General features: G+C 34.7%; 1 long non-coding RNA gene across 1 annotated transcript in view; it reads right to left on the bottom strand.

The window, feature by feature from the left end:
• Nucleotides 1-2,717: 2,717 nt before the first annotated feature.
• Nucleotides 2,718-6,831, bottom strand: part of LOC116185446 — an 8,539-nt gene continuing 4,425 nt past the window's right edge. The window contains exon 3 of the long non-coding RNA XR_004150302.1: nt 2,718-3,069. This is a non-coding gene — a long non-coding RNA (uncharacterized LOC116185446). The remainder of the gene's footprint in view (nt 3,070-6,831) is intronic.

Below are 6,831 nucleotides of genomic sequence, written 5' to 3'. Positions count from 1 at the left end.
AGAAAAGATTATATATATTTTCGAATAATGTATGTAAATAATATTAATCAAAAGCAATTTTCCAACAAATTTTATGATGTAAAACTTGCAGACATGAATACAAAATGGTTTTAAACGAAAAAAAATTAAAAAGAATTGGAATACTATAGATATTTCGATCGAATATTTGAACGCGTGGCTACCTGTTATAAAATATTCTGTATAGCATATATAAGCTTGTTTCTTGTTGAACAAAATCTGTTGAGCAAACAGTGTTCGACGAGCAGAAACAGGAAGAAAAACCTTGTATAAATAAGGTCAGATGATGCGTTGTTAAAAAGGGACAAGAAGCAGATAGGAAATGAGAAAGGGGGGAAAAATAGTAACCGGTTTGTAAATCAATAAAAAGACTGTCTAATATATGATGTTTATCTTATCTGTTTATTCAAGTCCTGTTTACTATTTGACATGATCAAGGTAGCGTTTGATCAGATTCGACAAAATCGTTGGAGATAAGCAGTGGTTTCTATGCGATTAGACATGTTTTCTCGTGTTTTTCTAGAGATTTTTTTTTAATCTTCTTACCATTTTTCTTCAGATACGTTATTGTGTAATATCGAAAAATAAATTCTGATTTCTAACATCTACAAATCAATCTTACTCTTCCATCCGATCCTCTTAAGTATCTAAATAAAAAATACTGCAACTATATAAATAATTTTAGCTAAAATATTTCAAAATTATGCAAAGAAAATTTAGGAGATTGCTATATTTATTACACTCTATAATAGTTCTCTATAAGGATTTAATTCGCGTTATGCTTCCATAAACTTTACAATGTGCTGTGATTTCGCGACGGTCACCGATTATCGACACAATTTTCCAACTATTTTTTTTTTTTATACACGTATAAAAAACTTCGATTGGCCTCTTTTTCCATAGAAATCATGTCACTGGAAAATAAACCTTTAAGAGCGTTTGTGTTCCAAGAAAATTAATATTAACTCTTAACTACTATTACAAGGTCATATATAAAAAAGTACTATATAAATAATTTAGATCACAGTTAATTTTAACAACCGCTCATGTGTTAATTATTTTCCCTGCAACTTTCTTCCCGAGAGAAAATTGTGATTATTTTTATATCACAATCAATTCCTTTCTAAACTTTTCGACTCCATTTTATAATATCCTGCAATTTCTCTCTCTTATAATAATTACGTAAAAATTATCTTATTAAAAAATTGCATTTTTAATAAGATAAAATATATATTTAAATGTAATTATTCCATTTTTTAAATATTCAAAAATATACGAAATACAAATACAAATTATTTAATAATCACAATAATCATATACCACCCCCTTGAAAGAGAATTAACCCCCTCGAGAATCTCTAGATCGAGAATCCATGCTCTAAACTGTTCAAATCGAATCTTAAACGCGCATATAAGAAACTTCAAACTTACGAGTATCATCTCAAAAGTCAACCCTTCTCCATTTACCCCGTCAATCGTACACGTTTCAATCTCAAGCTCCCTCCAGCTTCCCCGACTCGAAAATTATCTCGTGTAAAATTCCTCTGACAGCGGTTATCGCGATCATCCGAGCTTATCCATCGGCCGTTCAACGTTTTCAAATACGTACACACGATTTTTAATCGTTCTCTCTCTCTTTCTCTCTCTCTCTAGACGAATGTTGCCCCCTGCCACCAGAGAGATACCTATCGATTTTCCGTCGCAGACGCCGTTGGCCGGATCTTTTCCGCGATTATTTCGCGCCGACGCTTTCAGGTAAATGCGAATTTACAGGTAACACGAGTTTCGTGGCCTTTGTGTGTGCGTATGTGCGTGTGCGTATGCGTGAGTGCGCCCGCCTCCTCTCTCTCTCTCTCTCTCTCTCTCTGTGTGCCGGCTAAAAAGAAAGCCTCATTCATCTCGACTGGGAAAACGCAAAACGATGATGAAAAGCTGATGAAGGGGATGTCTGAACGCGTCGAACTGGATTGCGAGCTTTATTAGACGGGATAACGCGGATGGCGGCAGCAGCAGCAGTAGCTCGGGCACAAGGCGTACGTTTGTTCCATTATTTCCGGGAAAAGAAGCCTCATCTCGCGACCTGTCGATGCATCGTCGATGCTTCCTCGAAATCTTCCGCGGTTCCCTTTAATCACGCGTCGATGATGAATGCTCGAGCCAATATTATATTCGATCGTGGAAACGTTTAATAATCCTCTTCGATTCGGTTGCTCTTTGAATGCGCGTGCATGTGTGTGTATTGGTGTGTGTATTAGTGTATGTATATGTCTGTGTGTGTGTATTGGAAGATGGAAAGGGAGAAGAAATTGTCGAGTTGGAAGTTGATCGGTGATCGATTGAATGAAATCAATCGTCGAGGTTTTTATGAGATTATATATGGGGCAAAATATGAATTGAATATTTTAAGTTTTTATTCTAGAGAGAGTGTATATGTATATCGCGATGTTGAAAATTAATTCAATAAATATATGTCACGGTTATTTAGAATAAATGTCTCGATTAAAAATTAAAAACGCTGAAATTACTCGATTCTCTCTTAATCTCTCCTAATTTATCTCCTCGAATGTAGTCAAAGGGTTAAAAAATAATAGATAAGACTGTAGAGATAAGTTCTAATAATTTTTTTTTAGACGATCTAGTGATAATAAGTTCTGGAACTCGTCCCTACTCCTCCCCTCCCTCCCTCCTTTTTTTAAGAAATAACTCCGTATTCTCCACTTCTAACAGTGGAAACCCAATTTCGTATCATTAGTTTCAATATTATTTCAAAAAACGTTGATCAAAAATTACACTTACTTTTTTTAATTAATTTGTGCAAAGTACCCTTAACGCGTGTACCGACAAGCTAAAAACGGGTGGACGAGCGAGTACGTCATTATTTTGCAGCTCGCTTAAGGAAACGGTCGGTTTTTCGAAAGCCACTCGCGCGGAAAAAGGAACTTGTTCGTCGTTTCTCCGCACGGTCGAACGTTATGCACGAGAAGCTTGTGGTGGACGCGAGCGGAATTCCCCGCGACACGAGAAAATCTCTCTCTCTCTCTCTCTCTCTCTCCTCTCCGCGATCGGCCTTACCACTTCACCGTTTCCATCGAAGTGGAGAGGCTTTGAATCCAACACGAGCACGGTTTAATTGATCCAAGAACAAAGCGAGCCCTCGGCCGTCCCGCCTTAGTGACCAATACAGGACTTACGAGGTCGTTTCTTCGTTCGACATCGTGGCCGCTTCTTTTTCTTGCGGCCAGGGAAAACGCTAATTAACACTCACCTCGTTCCCCTCGATTTCTAAGGAGGGAGACACGTTATCGCGAAAAGACGAGGCACGACTGAAACTCTGTGTTTATCGACGCGACGAATCGACCTCCTCTCTCGGCGCCCACTTGGTGGGGCGAACTTTGCCTTCGAGGAATCGTCGCCGAACCAAAACAAATTTTTCTCCGCTTCCATGTACGAATATTTCGCGGAGATTTTTTTGAGAGATTCTAAAATAATGGAAGAAGAGAGATTGAAGGGGAGAGTGTTTGTTTAGCTTCGATAAGTCGAGGGGGAATTTTTTTTTTTTTTTAGAATTTTTCAGATTTTTCTTCGGTTTCATATATGAATATCTTGAAAATATATTTCGAGAAGAATTCTTTTCTTGGAATTATTTCTATGTGTTTGATGAACCCTTTAAAAAGCAATTCACTTTTGAAAGGGTTTTTGAATGAGATTGGAATACGAAGTTTATTATCGTTTTCTTCGATTTCATGTGTGTATATATATATAAAAATTTCTTTGTAATATATATATATTATAAAGAGGTTTTTTTATTCTGAAGAAAATGATGGATTGAAGAAGAATTGAATGTATATGATGCATGAAAAGCGATTCGTTTTTTTTCTTTTTTGAGGGGTTTTTAAGGTAATTCCGAGGATGGTTAGAGTATGAGGATTATTGATGGGGAATTCAGAATTTAGGGGAGAATTGGCCGTACTTTTAATAAAGGACAAGAATTAATAGCATCGAAGGAAGCATTTAGAATTCAGGAGGGTGAAATAATTTTTGGATCGAATAGAACTTTAAAATTCAAATTGAAAAGGGCTTTCATCGAATACAAAGTTTTATGGAAAATGAATATTTGGCTTGTTGATATTCTAATTCGATCGATTGACAATAAAACATTATAAATATAAATAAGTTCGAAATAAAATATTAAATAAAAAACGCGTAGAGAATATCAGCGTCGAAATTTGAAAAACTTCACCACTTGCATCAATAGTTTTTTTTCCATAATAAGCTTTCATAATAATTGGAAACCAATTTCGAAATTATCAATTATTACATAATTGGTGTAATCAACAACGATGAAAAAAACAATAACGATAATTGCACATAGAAAGACATTCCATTCCTACTTTAAACTCATTTCGAAACGACATCCCCCACGACATTCACACAATAAAACGGACACAAAAAACGATCTCTAACCAACCACTTAACTCTTTCATCCACCACCCTCTTCAGTAATTCCATGCTCTTCCCCTCTACTTCAAAGTAAGAAACACGTTACATAACTCAAAGGAAAACCTATATTCCCCGACAGTTCCACAGAATTGCAGCCCACCCCCTATGAAGACGAATGTCTATCCCGCGCGAAAGTACAATTGAATACCCCTTGATGGCATCGTTGCTTACCGGTGGTCGGTATTGATCCGGAAAGAAAGAAAGAAAAAAAGAGAGAAAAGAAAGGAAGGAAGAAAATATTCAACTGGCTGGTAGAAAATATATATCCTTGCAGACACACCATCGCAAAGGAAAGATCGTAAGGGGAAATCTTATGGTGCGGTGACGACGTTTCTCGTTGGCACACGGTCGATAGGACCGCCACTCCACCACCACCGTCATTCCACCCACCATCGACCCTCCCCCTTGGAGAAGCTTTCCGACCGTGGTGGTTCTATCGACCCAACAGTTTCCCCGTGAGGACTATACGCAAAATTTCGACGAACTCGGGCAACCATAATCGTGTCGAAGGAATCGTATCACGTTAATTCTCGGACAAATAGAGAAACTCTAGGCGAAACGAATGCAAGTTGAAATTTTAAAAAGATCGAAATTATTTGTTCATCGAGTTTTATTTCTCGCTTTCGCTGAATATTGCGCGCAAAATTTAGTAAAACTCTCGAGTATAATCGTATCGAGGATACGAGAAGGTAATAGAAAAACAATGTTAAGGCAAAACAGTTGAGGTAAACACGAGGATAGTTTAAAATTTCTGAGAATATTCGAGTGTTTATTTAAATATTTGTATTGAAAAAAGAATGAGTCATGGCCACAACAAGATTATAATATTCGAAGAAATCCAGCAATCGTATCGAAAATATAAACATTAAATTTAAGAGAAAAGGAAATTAGGCGAAATAAATGGAGAAAAATATAAATATAATTAAGAAGATTGTAATTGTTTTATGTTGAACTTTAAATTATATGAAAAAGTAGATTCTTTGGAAAAGAATCATCTATTTGATTTAATTACGAATGAATTAAAGTACAAGTTTATTTTATATATTTTGAAAAAAGCTTAAAATTTTAATCCTGAAAAAATTGCAATATTTTATTTTTTATTTATATGAGTAGATAAAGATATTTTGAATGGAACCTGTTTTTTAAGGGGATAATATATCAAGCTTGATGGCGTAAAAGAGAACATTATTCGAAAGAATTACAGTCATTCTAAGAAACAGGAACGCTGGAAAGAATGATGGATGACTCTGGCATACGTTTTGAGTAGTGAATATATTCAAAAGGAGGGAAGTGGAACATTTTACGGAACTTTATTTTCTTACAATACGTTTATTTCTTACGCCATTGAAATCTTGGCTACTAAAGTTTCAGTCTTTATGAAAAATTATGTAGATAGATCTTTTACATCGAATTCTTCAACAAGATATTTGCAAAAATTACACGAGAAGCAATTAAATTTTCGCTCAATCTTGTTATTAAATTTTCAATTCTTGTAAAAAATGTATGTAAGAAAATAAATAAACTACAAATGTTTATCCATCTACGAGAAAAATTTATAAAATACAAGAATGTACAGAATATGCGCTTAATGTGAAAAAAATACATATAAAATGAACAGAGACATTTAATTAATTTTCTTAATCATATTCTAAGAAATATTAATTTGCATGAACATTCGCCTTCACCTCATAATATATTCAAAGACACTAATAAGCATAACAAAAATGATAAACTACTAATTAGAATTAAACGTTAACCGTGCCGTGAAAGCAATTAATAAACCTTGCCATTTAACTTCTTCTCATAAAAAAAAAAAAAAAAAGAAAAAAGAAAAAAATTATATATGCAAAACTTTGCATATAAACTTCACACCGTAATAAGATATATGTCGAGACTCGTAAAAATTACACGCTACACAACGATACATAAATACACAATAAATCTTGTCATCCAACTTTTCATTCTCATTAAAAAAAAGTATATATAGATTTATATATACACGCATATATGCAAAACGATTCTATATCAAACTGTACACAAATACTGTAATAAGATGTACGCGGAGGACAATTACGTAAGAATTACACGCGATGCAACGATACGCAAATATAAATCGCAATTAAACGTCGAGATACGGTCGATGGATAGAGAATTATGTACCTGTTGAATGTAATCGTTATTCGATTACGATCTATCGATGCGGAGAAGACACTAACGCGGCGAAATTTCAAATTGAACGAGGAAAGAGAGAAAGAGAAAGAGAGAAAGAGAAAGAGAGAGAAAGAAAGAAAAAGAGATAAAAAGAGAAAAAGAA

This window comes from Apis dorsata, unplaced genomic scaffold (assembly GCF_000469605.1).
Source record: "Apis dorsata unplaced genomic scaffold, Apis dorsata 1.3 scaffold_177, whole genome shotgun sequence".
NCBI lineage: Eukaryota > Metazoa > Arthropoda > Insecta > Hymenoptera > Apidae > Apis > Apis dorsata.
The sequence above is the reverse complement of the archived record's forward strand: the minus strand, read 5'-3'. Positions and strand labels throughout refer to the sequence as shown.